Source organism: Boleophthalmus pectinirostris, unplaced genomic scaffold (assembly GCF_026225935.1).
Source record: "Boleophthalmus pectinirostris isolate CB_2022bp ecotype Guang Dong unplaced genomic scaffold, ASM2622593v1 HiC_scaffold_7, whole genome shotgun sequence".
In the NCBI taxonomy this organism is placed as follows: Eukaryota; Metazoa; Chordata; class Actinopteri; order Gobiiformes; family Gobiidae; genus Boleophthalmus; species Boleophthalmus pectinirostris.
This window is the reverse complement of record NW_026571473.1, coordinates 9,076,270-9,095,441: the sequence shown is the minus strand read 5'-3', so window position 1 is coordinate 9,095,441 and position 19,172 is coordinate 9,076,270. Positions and strand designations below refer to the sequence as shown.

The window sequence follows — 19,172 nt, the reverse complement described above, 5'->3', positions numbered from 1 at the left end:
TCTGTCAACACAGCACACTGCAGAGGGATAGCGCAGGGAGCACAAGAGCCTGTACTAAGTAAGGATGCACCGATACAGCTTATTCTGTACTGAGACCGATTTCGATACTGTTGCTGGTTTTTAGTAGCCTGATTCATCAGCTGGTTTCACTTCGTAGAAACAGTCAGACCTCGCAGTGTTAGAATTCATTCACTGAGCAGTAGGCGGGTACTTTTTATCATTTAACTAATTGCTGCTATTTGGTAGTCACGTATGTAATGCGCCGCTAATGGGGATAACTGGTATATTGAAGCTTTTCCCAAATCCCGTAGGAAGAAGGGCAATATCAAGTTTTCCCTTGATGAAATTCACCAAACATTCTCTTTATTCTGCCTTTAAATCCTCAATCTTGGGAATCATTGACAACACTGAATATCTGACTCTGTGCTGGTTGGCTGGTCTGACTTGGACTTCAGGAGTTCTTGCAAACCGTCTAGTGTATTCCGATTCCTGACCTAGTTGCTGGAGAGAAATAAAAATAAGCGGAGGCACTAAATGGCACCAGCCTGGCTAGGTTTTCAGTAGCCTGATTCATCAGCCGGTTTCATTTCGTGGAAACTGACCTCTGACCTCGCAGCATTAGGATTCATTCGCTCGACAGTAGGCGGGTATGTTTTTTATTTAACCAATCGCTGCTATTTGGTCGTGACATATGTAATGCACCAAATCCCGTAGGAAGAAGGGCAATAACATCTTTCCCCTTGACAAAATTCACCAAACATTCTCTTTGTTTCAGCTTTAAATCCTCGATCTCGGGAATCGTTGCCAACACAAAATGTCTGTCTTCGTCTACATCCATCTCGACCACTTTGTTTACTCTTGTGCTGTACCACAAAAAGGACCCAGACAGACGCTTGAGTTTGACGTCATAACTTCACAGCTCTTCCCTTATTGGCCGGTGCGTGGTCTACAACTTCTGGGGTTCTTGCAAACCGTCTAGTGTATTCTGATTCCTGACCTAGTCGCTGGAGAGAAATGAAATTGAGCAGAGGCACTAGATGGTGCCAGTCTGGCTCGGTTTTCAGATGACTTCACAGCATTTTATAGACCAATATTAATGAATACAGAGGGGGGCAGCTAAAATGAATATGGTTCAAAAGCAAAATGATGTTGTAATACAGTGAGTTTAGTGAATGATTGAAAATTTGACATTTGTAAATGTATCTTTGTTATATTTCATGGCAAAGTATAATGTAATCAATAGTGAAATCTGACTCTTGCGTCCCATCTGGTAATATGATATCCTCACGCTCTAAAATCTGAAAACCACAAACAGGCTCTATTCACGTCAAAAACCAGGAAGACGTTTGGAAACATACAATGACAACTTCCAGTAGGCTTTGTTTCACAATAGTAAGTCTGACAAAATCTCAGAAAAGTGAGAAAATGGCTCAGTTCTCTTCATCTCCATGTCATTGTGGCATTCAGTTATGTTAGACTAACATAACCCCAGTGTCGAGCCTGGTGTCGGGAACTAACCGGAAGTTGTCATCGCGTATTTCTAAACGTCTTCCTGGTTTGTGACGTAAACGTGAATAGAGCTTTAAGTATCTGCTGGAAAACAATATCAACCGATACCAGAGCAGAAAGTGAAAACAGCATTTATTTCAACAAAAACAAAAAAGAATAAAACTAAAATAAAAGTTCAATAAATAAAAGTTTAAGTTAAGTTAAACATTATGAGAATTTCTGAGCAACAACCCGAGCGATTTTTTGTAATGAAGACATTGTGTGCACTGGAATGATCAGAAGGTGTCTTGTGAAGCTATATGCACTTTAAAAACACAGAGGAGAACACTTGGATTACACAAAATGAGTCTTAGTATTAGAAAAATGTAAAATACTGTATCTAGATGTACCTAGAAAATGAATCCAACTGAATATTCAAACATGACAAGTGTGTTTATGTGCACATATGTAATTTGATTCAGCTAAAGTTCCAAAACAGATCACATATCGCTGTGTTTATGTGCTGCTCGTTTTGAGTGACAGCTCACGTGACGCGCCCGCTCACTTGCACCCCTCTGCTCCACTCGTTTACATACAGCTCTAAGCCCCGCCCACAACAAGAAACTAAACACGCCCCCCTCTCTCTCCTCCCCTCTCCCCTCTCCTATCCCCTTTCTCCCTCTCCCCTCTCCCCTGGCTCGTTCTCCTCTCCGTCTTCCCTCTCTCCTTCCCTCTCCCCTTTCTTCCCTCTCTCCTCTTCTCTCCCTCTCTATCCCCCTTTCTCTCCCTCCCTCTCACCTCTCTCCTCCCCTCTCCCCCTTTCTCTCTCTTTTCTTCCCTCTCTCCTCTTTTCTCCTTCTCCCATCCCCCTGTCTTTCTCTCCCCTTTCTCCCCTCTCTCCCTCTCTCTTCTCTCTCCCATCTCCTCCCCTCTCTTCTCTCCCTCTCTCCCCTCTCCCTTCCTCCTTTCTTCCTCTTCTGTCTCCTCTCCTCTCACTCTTCTCTTCTCTCTCCCATCTTCCCTTTCTCCCATCTTGTCTCTCCTCCCCTCTCCCCCTTTCTCTCTCCCCTTCCTCCCTTCTCACCCTCTTCTCTCTCCCTTTCTTCCCTCTCTCCCCTTCCTCCCTTCTCACCCTCTTCTCTCTCTCTTTCTTCTCTTGACCTTCTCCTCTCTCCCCTCTTCCCCTTTCTCTCTCCCCTCTCTCCCACTCTCTCTCTCTTCTCTTCTCTCTCCCCCTTCCTCTCCCCTATTCAACTTTCTCTTTCTTCCCTTTCTTTCCCTTTCTTTCTTCCCTCTTCTCTCTCGCTCTTCTCTTCTCTCTAATCTCTCCCCCTTCCCCTTTCTCTCTCCCCTCTCTCCCACTCGCACCTCTCTTCCCCTCTCTTGTCCCTCCTCCTCTCCCTCTCTCTCTCCCTCTCTCTCTCCTTTCTCTCTCTCCTGCACACTGACAGATGTCCTTTAGCCCACATAAGAGCGAGCTGATATCGCTGCACTTCTCCACGTCGGAGTCACAGCGACCGGAGACACCTTTGCAGTGACATCATAAACGGCTCCAATATATAGGACTAATAATAGGCCTTTGAATAAGCCTCGTATTTTTGGAGCCTGAATGTTGTTTATTTCATTGAATAATTAATCCCATACACGCACTTAATGATGTCACGACGCCAAATTTGAGTGTGATTATGTGAGAAGATTATGTGAGAAGAAACGCCACGCCACAGTTTTGCGGTTACTCCCAATTATTGACACCATTACTAGTGAAATCTGTCAGTTTCATTCACATGTCAAACACAACTTTATATTCAGGCAGTTTTTTTTTCTTTTTTGAGGAGAAAATGGGCCTACAAATACATCCTGGAAGCAATATTTCAATAAAGTCTTTCTAAAAACAGTTTTGCTTTGTAATATAATTTGACTTAGACAAACTTTATTGAACCACAAAGGACATTATTTGGACACAGTAGCTCACACATCACAATCTAATATAAGAACAAAAAGAGAAAAATAAATAAATAATATATAATATAAATAAATAAATAATAATATACATAAATAAATAATAAATACATAAATAAATAAATAATAATAAATAATATATATATAATATATATAATATATATATATATATATATTTTTATTTTTCTCTTTTTGTTCTTATATTATATTGTGATGTGTGAGCTACTGTGTCCAAATAATGTCCTAAATTATAATAAATAAATAGAAAAATAAGTAAATAAATAAATAGAAAAATAAGTAATAACTCATAATAATCTCAGTTATATACAAGAGGTCATAGGAATTAGGAAGGATGTTGATTGACAGGATATAGAGTTATATAATTGCATGTTCCAAAGCATAGCGTATCATCCCATAACGTTTATGGTGGAGAATAAATAGAGCATTCTGTTAGTTTATGGCATAAACTAACAGAATGCTCTATTTAATCTCCAATATAATATTTAAATGAGTTACTAATCAATACTAAAACTAGTATCAAAACTATACTAACCAAGTAGAGGTGTGCAAAATGATCAAAATATCAATATGTCGTATCATTCAATGCATTGTTTTCCAAAGAATGGGTCGCAAAAGAGTATGTATGTATCGAGATATGTATCGTATCGGCAACTTCTTAATGATACAAAGCCCTATAAACAAACTGTACCACTGAAGGATTACACAGATATAACCCTGCAGAAAGTACTTTGAATCACTGTAAAATCACTTTATGTTGTCTTATTACCATTGTGGGATCGGAATCTGCATTGAGTATTGAGTCTATTTCTTATTATCAAAATCGAGTTTGAAATTTTAGTTTTACTCCACAGAATCACCCAAAATCGGCAACTCCAGCTTTATCTAACCCTCCTGAAGTCTATTTAAAAACACAACATTTAGAGCAGGTTCTGTGAGCACGGTTCATCTCGGTGCCTTCGGTCTCTCGGGGGCCCCCCTCTTCATGTTTTAATGAGTCTTTGGAGGCATTTCTCCTCGTTTGGGCCCAGAGCAGATATTAAACAGCTGCTTTTCAAACACGTGCTGCTCTTTTTCTGAGCACATGCACCAGACCACATCAGACACACGCTCACAGGCAAAACACTGGGAACGCCAATACTGGTCTGACAAGCAGCGACGCCGTCTGTCACGTGTCGGATCTGGGCTAAGTAATGACAGTAATTATAAGTAGTAGTACTGGAACTGGCAGGAGTAGTAGCAGTAGTGTAAATAGCAGTAGCAGTAATAGTTATAGTGGTAGTAGTAGTAGTAGCAGTACTAGTAGTAACAGTGGTAGTAGTAGTAGTGGTGGGAATGGTAGTAGTAATAGTGGTAGTAGCAACAGTAACAGCAGTAGTAGTAAGATCAGCAGTAGCATTATGTAGTAGTAGTGTAGCAGTAGTAATAGTAGTAGTAGAAGTATAGTCACTTCAGTTGTTTTCTAATACAATTGTACTTCTCAAAATAGATTTCAGACACACATATTTTTACTCTTGTGCTTTTGCTCAGTAGTAGTAGTAGTAGGAGTAGTAGTAGTAGTAGTAGTAGTAGTAGTAGTAGTAGTAGTAGTAGTATATAGTGGTAGTAGCAGTAGATGTTGTAGTGGTAGCAGTGGCAGTAGCAGTAATAGTAGTAGTAGTAATAGTTATAGTAGTAGTTGTTGTAGTAATAGTGGTAGTAGCAATAGTAATAGTAGTAGTAAGAACAGCAGTAGTAATAGTGGAAGTAGTAGTAGTAATAGTTGTAGTAGAAGTACAGTCACTTTATTAGTTTTCTAATACAATTGTACTTCTTAAAATAGTTTTCAGACACCGTACTTTTACTCTTGTACTTTTCCTCAGTAGTAGTCGTAGTAGTAGTATAGTCGTCGTAGTAGTGAAAGTGGTAGTAGTAGCAGAAGCAGCAGCAGCAGCAGTTGCAGTATGTAGTAGTAGTGCAGTAATAATAGAAGTAGTACAGTACTACAGTTACATACGTTCACGTAAAGTTACTTCAGTAGTTTTTTCATACAATTGTACTTCTTAAAATAGTTTTCAGACACCATACTTTTACTTTTGTATTTTTATTCAGTAGTAGTAGTAGTAGTAGTAGTAGAAGTATATAGTGGTAGTAGCAGTTAAAGTAGTAGTGGTAGCAGTGGCAGTAGTAGCAGTAGTTGTTATAGTAGTAGTAGTAATAGTGGTAGTAGGAATTGTAGTAGCACTGGTGGTAGTAGTAGTATTAGTACTAGCAGAAGTGGTTGTAATAGTGGTAGTAGCCGTAGTAGCAGGAGTAGCAGTATGTAGTAGTAGTGTAGTAGTAGTAGTAGTAATAGTTGTAGTACAGTACTACAGTTACATATGCCCAAGTACAATCACTTCAGTAGTTTTCTCATATAATTGTACTTCTTGAAGTAGTTTTCAGACACCATACTTTTACTTTTGAGTAATATTTTACAGTGTAACAGTACTCTTATTTGAGTAAAAAATGTGGTTACCAACTGTGAGTAAAGATACAAGTAACGACTTTCACACTTTTGTAGTACTTTGAAAATAACTTTGTTCATTATTTCATATTTTGTCCTTCCAATTACATTAAGTTTAATCTAGAAATCAGATGTTAACACCGGACAGTTATTTTTACTCTTACTTGTGTAGTTTCTTGTACCACTACTTTGTACTTCTACTTGAGTACTAATATCCTGATTTAACAGTACTCTTACTTATTATGCAGGCTGTATTTGAACTATTCTGCACACACAGCATATAAACTCTCTTCAAAGCTGAATTGTCAGAGTCATGAGTCAAAGTTGTATTTTTCCCTTTATGGCAGAAAATGGTATCTCATAAAAATACCACAAACTGAAAACCAAACCCCAAATTGCCACTGTGCAGACGTGATTATTGTGTTGTCAGTTTGGCTAAGAATGTGAAAGCTCCAGAGTTCAGCGTGTGGACAGTGAAATATGGACACAGGATTCCACGGCCAAAACGCGTTCTTTACAATCGCATATTTGAAAGATGTTTTTGAGAATAAAACTGGGGTCAAAATTCTTGAACTCACAACAATAATCACGGGGTGTTTTTTGCGTGATGCCAGTTTATTTCTGTTAAAGATTTGCTGTGTAACTTTTCTGGTGGGGTTGTCACTATGGAGATGTTATTACTTTACCTGGAATGTAACATCGTATGACATTAAACCTGCTTTCTTATGCTTTCTTTGCCTCTCCACAGATCTGACCTGTAATTAGGCCCGGTGGTGCCAAATACTGACCAACTGCCTCCATAAGCACAGACAAGTTTAATGCCGTACTTTGGAACATTCTTGGCAAAGCAATAACAACTCCATGGAGATAAGCAAGTAGCAAACGTGCTCCACTGAAAAAGTTGCACAGTGGACCTTTAAGTAAAGCTTATATAGAAAAGTTGGTAACTGGGGTGATACATTTGATTGTTAATTGAATCATTATAAATATTTCAAATAATGTTACATCATTTACAAAATAAAAAAAGAAAGAAAGAATTTGGTTTAGAATTTTAGTTTTTTATGAGTATCATTCAGGCTTTTACATGGGGCAATGACTTGTGAGCCTCAAATCTGTGATCTAAACAAAGATTCTCTTATAACTGTGTCTAATCTTTCAATAATAGGCCTGCATTGCAAACAAATCAACAAATACTAGGGATGTAATGGTACATGTATTCGTGTCGAACCGTTTTGGTACGGGACATTCGATTCGGTGCAGGGCTGTGCACGAGTGAATTGACATTCCACCACTACATGTGCAGCTACACAAAAGGCTCAGCTCTTTAATATTCGTGACAGAACTTGTCTGTGATTGGGGTGGCAGTGTTTCCTGCAGCACTTTATAGTTAGGGTGGCCACCTTGACAACAATTGCCCCCCTCTTTGACTATGTCTCTCCAAACCACCTGAATCCTCACAAAACTATGATCGTCGAGCCCCGGTCCTCACTTTCGCCTTTCGTCAGCACGAAAATGAACCAAAGTGTGACCTCAAAACCAAACCGTTATTTTTGTGTACCGTGACACCCCTACTTAATAATATGGGTTAAGAATTTTGATTGCTAATTGAATCATTAAAAACATTTACATAATGTAAAAATTTTCAAGTCGCTACCTTAAAAAAATATATAAATAAATAAAAAGAATCTGGTTAAGAATTTTGTTTTTTCGTCTTATATCATTCAAGCTTTTACATGAGGCACTGACTTGTCTAATCTTTGTCTAATCTTTCAATAATAGGCCAGTATTGCAAACAAATCAACAAACACTGATAAAAACAATCTTTTAGTAAAAAGTAAAAAAAATAAAAAATTACAAAATAAAAAAAAAAGAAATCCATACAAACTATTCACACATCACAGCCACTGTCTTCAAACTAACCCCCAAACCCTTCCAGAGTGAATGGGCCCCTGAGGACACGCTGCACCCATGAGAACAGTGTTACTGGGAAAAGAGCTGATTTTGTGGAAAAGGGTCAGAGATCAATTCGAGAATGAAAAGCCGTAAGTTTAAGTCTTACAGGCTTCAAAAGAAACAGCCCAGCCAAGTTTTATTGTTCACGGTTTACGCCATGACTACTGTCCTGGTATACGATGATAAAGCATGACGACACACTGACTTCACAATAAACAGAATAAAGAGTGATTCAGGCTCTGTAACAACTTAATTAATGCCTATCCTTAACCCCTTAACCCAGTACAGGCATTATATAAGCAGCTCTTGACGTCAAAATAAATCTGCTAATTAGAAAGCATTTAACTGTCCGATAATCAGGATGTGCATGTTGGCATGGTAGTTGTTGTTACCTGAATGCATAACGTAAGTGAGGAATAACTTTGAACCACTGCAAAATGTTTAAAAGTTTTGTCTTATGTGTTACCAAATTAAAATAAACGTCCAAACGAATAGTACATTAGGAATCATTTATGTATAATCCTAATGTATAATTGTAGGATATATATATATATATATAAGTCAGAAGCATCAAGTTGGAGTGTTGTTTTCAATGTGCGGGATGCCCTTACAGTTTGTTGACATGTGTCTCCTAGCAACAGGCCAACACAGAGCTGACCTTAGCGCAGCCGCGTAGAATGTGCCCGCTCAGATGTGGCCCCCATCACCCCGAAACACGAGGAGCTCCGAACAGCCGTCTACCGCCCCGCTACCCCCACCTGCCCCCGGCCTGCCCCCTCTCACCCCCTCTCCCCCCCCACCCCCTGCAGCCTGAACCCAGACCAACACGTGCCATACCTGATGAAATATTATGTAAGTTTCTGGCTTCTGCAGAGCTACTTATTTGAGGTTTCAGGTTTTTCTGCTGTATAGTTATGATCTATGACGGATGGAGATAGGCCATGTTATGATTAGCAATTTAAAACACAATATTGATATATGTGTATTTCTCCCTGCAACCACCAGCATTCTGAACTGAACTGAAGAAGCTGCTTGGATGAGCTGCGAAACATTTTCAACCTAAATAAACATTTGTTCAGTTGATTAATTGAATTTCTGCTTTGTAAATATTGATGTAACTGACTTAACAACAGAAAAGAGATCATAGTCTTTGGGCTCTGTGGCACTGAACTAAAAAACAAACCAATAAAACTGTGGAGGTAAATAAACCAAAGCAATAGTTTTAAGTACAAATCAGTACTTGTATGTGGTGTAACGGTGCATGTGTTTGTGCCGAACCGTTTCAGTACGGCACGTTCGGTTCAGTGCGCGGCTCTGCACGAGTGAGTTTGTGCGATTTGTGTGTGTTTACATTCCTGCACTTACTACAGACAGTGTGGACAAGTTTGTTTTTCTGTGCAGAAATATGAAAATTGAGTAAAACTTCATGCTGGAACTGTTAGTACTGCGCTTTACTTTTTGAAATGTTTTGTTTACTGTTTACAAGGATTTTATTATTTATAATATTTCATACATTTGCTGCTTGAGAATATTTTATTTAACTTATTAGTATTACCAAGAAGCACTTTGCATTTATTTAATTTTCTTGTTTGTGTAATGTTAAAACAAATAGTTGGTTTAATAAAAACACAATTAAACAACAAACTAATGGTTTTGCATTTTGTTCCCATACTGTACTGAAAATAAACCGAGGTACGTACCAAACTGTGATTTTTGTACCGTTACACCGCTAGTATTTGTATGGGGTTGGTGAAAACAGAAAGTTTCAGAGCAATGGGGCATTGAAAGCAGGACAATAAATATGACCCAAAATCACTCAAAATACAACTTTGACTCAGCAAATGATGAAAGAAAACAACGTGGTTACAGACTCTTAAAAGACAATTTGCATAATTTGTATCCTTTAATTAAAATTTTACTTATTTCATTCAAAAATATTATATAAACACACTGATGTATGACAGCAAAATAATCCAAGAAACTCCTTTAAAATGAATACACACTGACAAAGAGTACTACATTATATTTCTGAATCTAAGCAGGAACAAAACCAGGTGCAAAAAAGCTTGATCCAGGCCCATACATGACAGAACCAGGACTAGATGTGTAAAAGTACAGAGTATAGTAGGTCTGGATCAGATAAGCACCAACGCTGGACTAATCTAGTGTAAAACATCAACAAAGCAGAACTACTCACAGTCTAAACCAGATCATGTGATATAAGGTCAAAGCGGGACGAAACGAGAACTCAACCAGGACGATGTCACACCAGGACTAAACCAGGACTGACCCATGTCAAACCAGGACAAATTACAGAGAGATAAACGCTATTGTGCCACAGCGGAACCTCGCGCTACATTTTGAGAAACATCACTCAAAAGTCTATGTGTTCGGAGATATGGACATATACAAAAAGCACTCAACTGACACGTTTTAGCTAATATTTCATTTTTTGTGTAAACAGAAAGTATTTGTTTCTGTTTGAGCTTTTACTGTCTCCTCCGTTATAAACACTAGAAGTCAGCTGCTTCCTTTAAGAGACGTTAAGAGGTCTACACGGATCTATGAAGAGTAATACACGTGACCGTCACACTGTTGTTTTACTGAGAAATCCTCTGCTTCAAAGAAATGTCAAGTGTCAAGCTTTTAAAGTAGTCCTTTTGTAGGAACTTGGTGAAAAAAGTAGTAAAACATGCCTTAAAAAACCTATACAAACCAATGATGACTAAGATCACAAAACACAACTCTAGGTATGTTTTTGATAAGTACTGTATTTTCCGGGCTATAAGTCGTTCCAGAGTATAAGTCGCACCAGCCAAAAAATGCATAATAAAGAAGAAAAAAACGTATATAAGTTGCACAGGACAATAAGTCTCACTTTTTGGGGAAATGCATTTTATAAAATCAGAGACCGACAACAGGCCGAATAGGTGTCTGGTATGTTAACGTAACATATTAACGGTTATTCAAATAATTATCGCATAAACAACATAACATAAGCTTATTAAAGTCAAAATCTCACTCCAAATCACTAAATCCATTGAATTCTTCATCCTTGGTGTCACATCCGAAGATAAACCGTAGATCCATGATGTAAACTGAGCACCGCTTCCTCTTCTGTGTACCTGTCGTCAGACTCAGCATCAGTTCCAGTTAGAATTATTCTGGCCTTTCTGAATCCCGACAGGATGGTTTTGGTTGTCACTGAAGTTCAGGCTTTGTCGATTCATCCAGTGACTTCCGGGAAAGTTACATGGTGCACCCGCTCGGTTGCCTTGAAGCTGTCTTCTCCATCCCTGCTTTCCACCAGTCCCTCACAAGTTTCTCGCTCACTCCAAACTTTCTTTCTGCTTCTCGCTTACCGTTTTTCGGCTACATATTTCACTACTTGCAGCAAGACAGCGGCTTTTTCTACAGGAGGCATGCGCAGTAGAGTGTGAAGTGACAGCGGTACAGGAGTAATAGTAGTACTAGATACTGACATGCAAGCCTACTCGCAGCTGTCAGTCTGAAAAATCGCATGGGAGTATAAGTCACAGGACCACCCAAACCATGAAAAAAGTGTGACTTATAGTCCGAAAAACACGGTAAACAATATTTTAGAGTAGATCAGAAAACAGAGTAATGTAGGTTCTTTAGTATCAATTCACAACAGGTCAAATACTTCTAGAACTGTCAACAGAGCAGCAGAGCCAAGACCAAACCATTTCCAAAACAAAACCAAAACATTTCCAAAGTAAGACATATCCTGTCTTCACATCAAATGGATATTTCAAGTTCAAATGTATGTTTTTATGCCCAAATTGCTTTTACTTTTGGTCCATTACAACGTGGTCAACACAAGCATAATCCCAGACTGTGGTTCAGACGTTTGGTTGAGGAGCTATGAGCCTTCCTTCAACAGTACTGTCTTTGTGAATAGTTTTAACACAATATATCACTGGTAAATACGCCAAATGCCTTTTTCACGCTAAAGGTGCACATATTTTTGAAGAACATTGCTGAAATCTTAACCAAAACATGTCCAAAGAAGTTTTTCTCAATTTGAGCTCACCTGTCATTCTACTAAAATAATGTGTGGGAAATATGAAGACAGATATGTACAAAATGCAGATTGGCAAAATGTTGTGTTTTTGGTGGCTTTAAAAAATACTTTGGAAGTACTTCTTATTCTTGAGGTTTGCAAATTTTGACCCAGATGCTGAATAGCTCTAAATGAATATTTGATAAAAGGTCAATATATTATAGTAGAAAAACGGTGTTGCAGTTTGATAGAATTACACTAGTGCAATTTTCAAAGTACACTACTGGTCAAAAGTTTTAGAACACCACACTTTTTCCTCTTTACTGTTGACCAAAACGTACCATATTTTCCACACTACAGGGCGCTCTGGATTATAAGGAGCACTGTCACTGAATGGTCTATTTTTGAACTTTTTCACATATAAACCGCACTGGACTATAAGACGCATTAAAGAAAACACAACAGTTAGATAAGTCAGTCAAACTTTATTTAACACATTCACAATAACTCTCAACTTTGTTCAACTGTAACGCGTAAAAAAAACACTGTCTGAGACGCTAAATTGTTATTATACACCCGCATCCCTCTCGTCATTATCCGAGTCCGTGTGGTTACTGTTCTCTGGCAGTTCAGTGATGATTCCGGTTTTGGTGTAAACTCGGTCAACAGATGATCCTGATCCTTAGCCCAGATGTCCACAATCCATTGGCAGATCGTGGCGTAAGTCGCTCGGCGCTGTCTCTCTGTCTTGGTGAATGTGTGTTCGCCTTCTCTCATCTACTGATCCCATGCAGCTCGCACTTTAACTTTATAATAGCCTTGAGTTTAAAGTCGGCGTTGTAAACATGTCTCTGTAAACGTGGCATTTTGACATTAAAAGGAATCACAGTATGTATTACTCCTCGATGCTCCTGACTATGGGAGCCGTAATGCTGAAAGTGGTGCGGCTTTGTAGTTTACTAAAGTCGTACCAAGACACCCGAATAAATGTATTTATTAGGTGCTCTGGATTATAAGGCATGCAGTTGTTTTTTGATGAAATTAAAGGCTTTTAAATGTGCCTTATAGTGCGGAAAATATGGTATTCTAAACTTTTCATAAAAGTGTCCACAGCTGAAAACACTCGTCACAGTCTCTTTACAATAGAAATCAAATATTCTTCAGAAAGTTCTTCCCAAGTCTGTTGCAGAAGTTCCCATAAATGTGTGACACTTGTAGGTTGCTTGGTTTTCACTTTTCTGTCCAGTTCATCCCAAACCAGCTCAATGGGGTTTAAGTCTGGACACTGTACTGGACACTCCATGTTTTCAAGTTCACCATCTTGTTCTTTTTTCCTGAAGTAGTTTTGGCAGAGCTTGGACTTGTGTTTTGTTTTTTTATCTTTTTTTTTAACCTGTGGCTGTTCAGTTCTTTCCTTTGCTCAACCTATATATATATATATCCGTGGGAACTACAATCACACGAATCACGCCAACCTGCTTAACCAAATATGTTTTTGTTTTGTTTTTTTATGTCGAGATTGGGATTTCAAACCGCCAACCTTTGGATCAGTTGTCAAAGTATATTTTAAAACAGTCTGAAAATACACAATGAATTTAAACAACACATTTTCGGAAGTCTGTGATCAATACGAGCGTTCAAAAAGATTGAAAGAAAGACTAACTGCAAAACTGCTGGTTGTAATTTTATTTGAAAGGGACTTGTCTAACAGCACTAATCAACACATCTGTCAAACTAAATCAGCTCTTTCTGGTCAGATTATGTTAAAACAAAACTGAAATTAAAACATAAAGCCTCAGACAGACAAAGCATGCCTACAGTTAGCACCAAACCCCCAGGGAATGCTCACGATCGGCTGCAAACTATCAATAACGTCGTAGAATGTCATGATGTAAACCAAAACCAGGAATGCCGCAATAAACAAACAATCAATCAATACTCTGACCACGAAACTCCAACTTTGCCTGTCACATTTACTAGTGTGTTACCACAAAAACAACAGTAGACCTAGAGCTGGACTCGTATAGCTGTGCCCCCATTACTGCTCTGATCCGCGCCAAGATATTCCCTGGCGATTTCTATCAGACACTTAAATGTTAAATGTCTCCATCTGCTCCTCGCCCTTCAGCGGAGGGGGAATTCCAGTGTCCAGTGTCCAGGGCCAAAAACATGGAGCTGTGTGATCCAAGCAGACTGGAAAACTGATGCAGATAATCACAACAGTAGGTGGAACGAATCGGGAGAAATATTGAATTTTCTGACAAGCATTGTGGTTAGATTTGCGATTTATGTTTTAATAATAGGATTGTGTTCAAAGTTCGCATTTGAATAGCGTGCGGGAGAATTGACAAATAGACTGAAATATGAGGTGACAAACTCAAACAAGATTCAGATTTCAGGGCTTGTTTGTACAGATCTAAACTGCAGTTAGCAGTTTTTATGCAGAGTAAGATGGAGTATTTTCTGGTTTAAGGAGGAAATTGTGGTACTTATGGCAGCTTAGTGTTGTCACGATTAGGGCTGGGTATAAGTAAGAAGTTGCCGATACAATACAGACCTCGATACATAGGCCAGGAAACAATACATATCTCCATACAGAGCACTTTCGATTCAATACCATATATTTCAAATCGATTCATTAAAAAAATAAAGGCTAAATCGTGTCTGTGATACAAAAAGTCTTTGTTAAACCACGTCTTGTGCAAAGTTCATATGAAACACAAACATTTTAATCCTCAAAACAGTGAAAATCTCAAATGTGTTGCATAAATGAGTTTCCTTCCACTAAACAAGCAACAAAACTGTAGCTCTGTAACAAAATAATTTAGTAAAATATACCAAAAAATACTCTTGGTGATATATCAATACAGCAGCATACCATATCTATAATGTATCATCACATTAAGCAATACAATATATCGATATTTTTATATTTTTGGACACCTCTAGTCATGATACTAAAATTTCAAACTTAATCTCAATACTAAGGAATAAAATTCTCAATTCTGATACCACAGCGATAATTAAAAAAATAGTATTAAAAACTTTCTTCAGAATACGGATATGTCATTGCTCTGCCTGGAATGTTCCACAGTATGACATTAAACACCTCTACCTTATATTTTTTAATTACATGTTTTTAAAATTACATTTACTTACATTAGTGGTTTTATAGCTCAAAAAAGCCTAGAAAAACAGGCATTCTGACTGAGCGGGGTCACCACAGATCTGACCTGTAACTCTGTCTGGACTGCTCTGCATGAAGATACAAAGGTTTAATGGCATACTGTGAAACACTGCAGACAAAGCAACAACATCTCTATGGAGAAAAGCATTTCACGCACACTCCACCAGAAAAGTTACAAAATGCACCTTTAAACAACAGTCATTTCTTATATCTGTGTACAGTATTTTTCGGACTATAAGGCACACTTAAAATACTTAAATTTTCTCAAAAATCGACAGTGCTCCTTATAATCCGGTGCGCCTTATGTATTAATTCTGGTCATGCTTACTGACCTCGAACTGATTTTATGTGGTACACGGCGCTCAAAAATCTGTCCAAATGTTTTTGTACGACTTTGGTAAGCTCCGTCTGGAAGCTTGATGGATTGTCGAAGCATTACGGCTACCATAGTCATGAGACTTGTCTGACAGAAGCGGACCACAAAGAGCGAGCAGTTTTTTCAGAGCTTATAGTTTATGCAAATGTTTAAAATTTTGGTTCTGTAAAATGTAAACAAATGTGCGCAAAGCTGCATGAAACACTTTATTACTCAATGTATATTTGAGTCCTCTTCATAGGAAATAAATAAACAAACATAATACACATTCGCTAAGACAGGGAAGGCAACGCCAGGCTAATTACGATCTGACAATGGATTGTGGACGCCTGGGCTAAGGGATCAGTCTCAAGTGTTGTCTGTTTGTTTCTCTTAATGCTCCTTATAATCCAGTGCGTCTTATGTATGAAAATAGACGACAGAATTCAACATTATTGATATTGCGCCTTATAATCCAGTGCGCTTTATAGTCTGAAAAATTCGGTAATCCCTCAGTGGTCTTTTATCGATATTTGCTCAAATTTGTATACAGTTTTCGATACTAGTTTTCCTATTGATTAGTATGTCAGCTTTTCGGTACTTTTCACAACCTTAATACAAACTCCACAGACCAAACCTCCCTCAAAACAGTGAGAGGAACAGCCACAGCCCCAGAGCTAACGGACTGTACAAGACATGAGGTCAACTGTCCCTGTAACCAAATCCAATAACTCATCAGAGCAGAGAGAGACAGCACAATGAATCATCTCCACACAATTAAATGAACATTGATTATAAATGAGCAGATTTTCAATGAACATTTGGCCTCTTACGTAACTTAAGGAACAAACAGTACCTCCAAAGCGGGTTAGCAGCTTCGTTTCTCTGGCAAAGCAAATTTCAAAATGACATTATGTTCTGATTATTTTAGTGTTGTGGAATAAAAGAGGCTCAACAAATGCGCCACTGGTATTTTTTGAAGGCAAGGCTAAAATCGGACAGGCTTTTTGATCTAGTTCCGTACAGAGAAGATGAGCACACGTAAGTTCAAGGGCCCATATTACGCTATTTTCTGATCTACATTATGATGATGTTTCCTCGTCACAAACAGACCTGGATTTGTATCTTGTTTTATTCACATTAAACTTGAAATCTACCACTACATGACATCACAAGGCGGAAGGCAGAGCATTTTGAGCTTTGAAGGTGTAGACAGACCAATTGCAAGATTACGCAAACATGTGCAAATGAAATAAAACATAACTTCGGATATGTTTTTCAATGAGATAACAGCATTATAACATCGCTTAAAGCTTACCAGAGTCAATTTTGTGTAATATAGGACCTTTAGCATGAAATACTATATAAATGATAAATAATAAATAAGGTTAAGCATGACTAGTGGTGAATAGTCAATTTATCATTTGACTATCATTTGATTTATCAATAAAAACGATTTTGCATTTTGTTCAGAAATAAAATAATGACACATAATACTTCCATTCAGTTATTTAAGCTTCAAGAAAGAGATTTCAAGTTACATTAAAGGGACAGTCTGGAATTTTGGACATAGGACCTTAAGTTCTAGTGAGCCAGAGTGTTGGAGATGTGTGGAGACACTTTTTAAAATATTCCATCCAGTCCTTGTATTTGCAGAGGCCGCTGGTGCTAGGCTAGTGCACGTCAATGGCCATAGTTAGCCTGCCACTAAAAACAGTCTTACTCACTCCACAAAACGCCCGAAGCAAATCTATTATTACACCAGACTGTCAATGTAAATGTCCTTGACCTTGCATGGCATGAATCTTTAACTTCTCGGTTCTTTTTAAAGGCAATAACAGTAAAGTGTATTTACTTTGTTGACATGTTTTGGCTGCTAGTTGCAAGCCATGTCAAAGTGCTAGCAGCAGTCAACAAGGTAAATACACTCACTGTATTGTCTTTAAAAAGAACCCAAGAATTTAAAGTACGTAAGAAGACAAAATGAACATCTTTAGATCGCATGAATTGTCGCATGTTGAGGGACTATTTTCTCATATATCAGTCCGCCGCTGCCAGGCTTTCTATCAGGAAATACAACTCGCAGCTGCTCACACATAAATCCTTCAAAAGCAAGGTTGGTTTTACTTCTAAAATGATTGTATTGACACAGACATTCACTTTGACAGTCTAGTGTAATAATGGATTTGCTTCAAGTGTTTTGTGGAGTGGGTAAGACTGTTTTTAGTGGCAGGCTAACTATGGCCATTGACATGCACTAGCCTAGCACCAGTGACCTCTGTAAATACAAAGACTGGATGGAATATTTTAAAAAGTGTCTCCACATGTTTCCAACACTCTGGCTCACTAGAAAATGAGGCCCTATGTCCAAAATTTCGGACTGTAGCTTTAATAATGAGTCTCTATGTAACTTTTCTGGTGGAGAATCTGCATCCTCTCAGTGTATGGCATTTATCTTCCAAATATGTGTTCAGGAAGTGTTTTTACTGCTCAAAAAATACCTTATAAACATGCAATCTTACAGTGAGTGGGCTTGCCTCTTCTCCACAGACCAGACCTGTAACTTGGCCAGATGGCATGACCAGCTTGTCTCCATGGATATACTGTAGATAAGTTCAGTGCAACACAGTGGAACATAAGTCCTCCACCACAAAAGTTACACAGCGCAGCTTTAAAGCACTGTAAATAATGTAAATAATGCACAACTATAAAAACGAATGGATTATTTCAACCAGTGATTCGTTCTGGTCTCCTAAAATAAATTGTGCACAGGCGATCCGCATCCAAACAGACTTTCTATCCAGTCTAAAGTTTCATCTGGTCTCATGGTGCGAATTGTGCGGCTGAATATCGACGCTCTCCTCATCCACCTTCTGCCGCTGCGTCATTTTCTCGAGTTTACAGCAGCGTTCGCACCCGACAATCTGCAGCAGGTGTCTGTGCGAGCGACGGAGCGGGGGAGGTAGAGGGGGGTCAGGCCAGGGCAGGGGAAACGAAAGAGGAGAGAGGGAGGAAGAGGGTAGAGAGAGAGAGAGAGAGAGGAGGGAGAAGAGGCGGAGAAGTGTGTGTGAGAGAGACAGAAAGAGAGGGGAGAGTAAGGGAGGGGAGGGAGGAAGAGAGAGGATAGGTGAAAGAGACAGAAGGTGAGGGGAGAAAGAGATAGTGAGAGAGAGAGAGGAGGAAGAGAGGCAGAGGGAGAGGGGAAAGAGACCGAGAGAGGAAAAAGAGGGAGAGGGAGGAAGAGAGAGGACAGGACAGGGAGAGAGAAAGAGAGAGAGGGAGGGAAAGGGAGGGAGGAAGAGAGAGGATAGGTGAACAAGAGACCAAAAGAGAGGGGAGAGAAAGACAGAGAGAGAGATAAGATAGGTGAAAGAAAGAGAGAGAGAGACGGAGAGGGGGGAGAGAGACAGAGAGAGGAGGAGAGACAGAGAGGTGGATTTAGAGAGAGAGGGATAGAGAAAGACAAGGATGACAGACGGAGAGAGACAGAGGGAGAAAGAGGAGGAAAAGAGAGGATAGGTGAAAGAGAGACAGTCGGAGAGGGGAGAGAGAGACAAGAGAGAGGGAGGGAGGAAGAGAAAGGACAGGTGAAAAAGAGACAGAGATGGGAGAGAGACAGAGAGAGGAGAAAAGAGAGAAAGAGAGAGAGGAAGGGAGGGAGAGGGATCGAGGATAGGTGAAAGAGACAGACGGAAAGGGAAGA

At 39.0% G+C, this 19,172-nt stretch overlaps 1 protein-coding gene across 2 annotated transcripts in view; it reads right to left on the bottom strand.

The window, feature by feature from the left end:
- Window positions 1-19,172, bottom strand: part of pde4ba (phosphodiesterase 4B, cAMP-specific a) — a 371,390-nt gene that overhangs the window by 50,757 nt on the left and 301,461 nt on the right. The window lies entirely within an intron of this gene.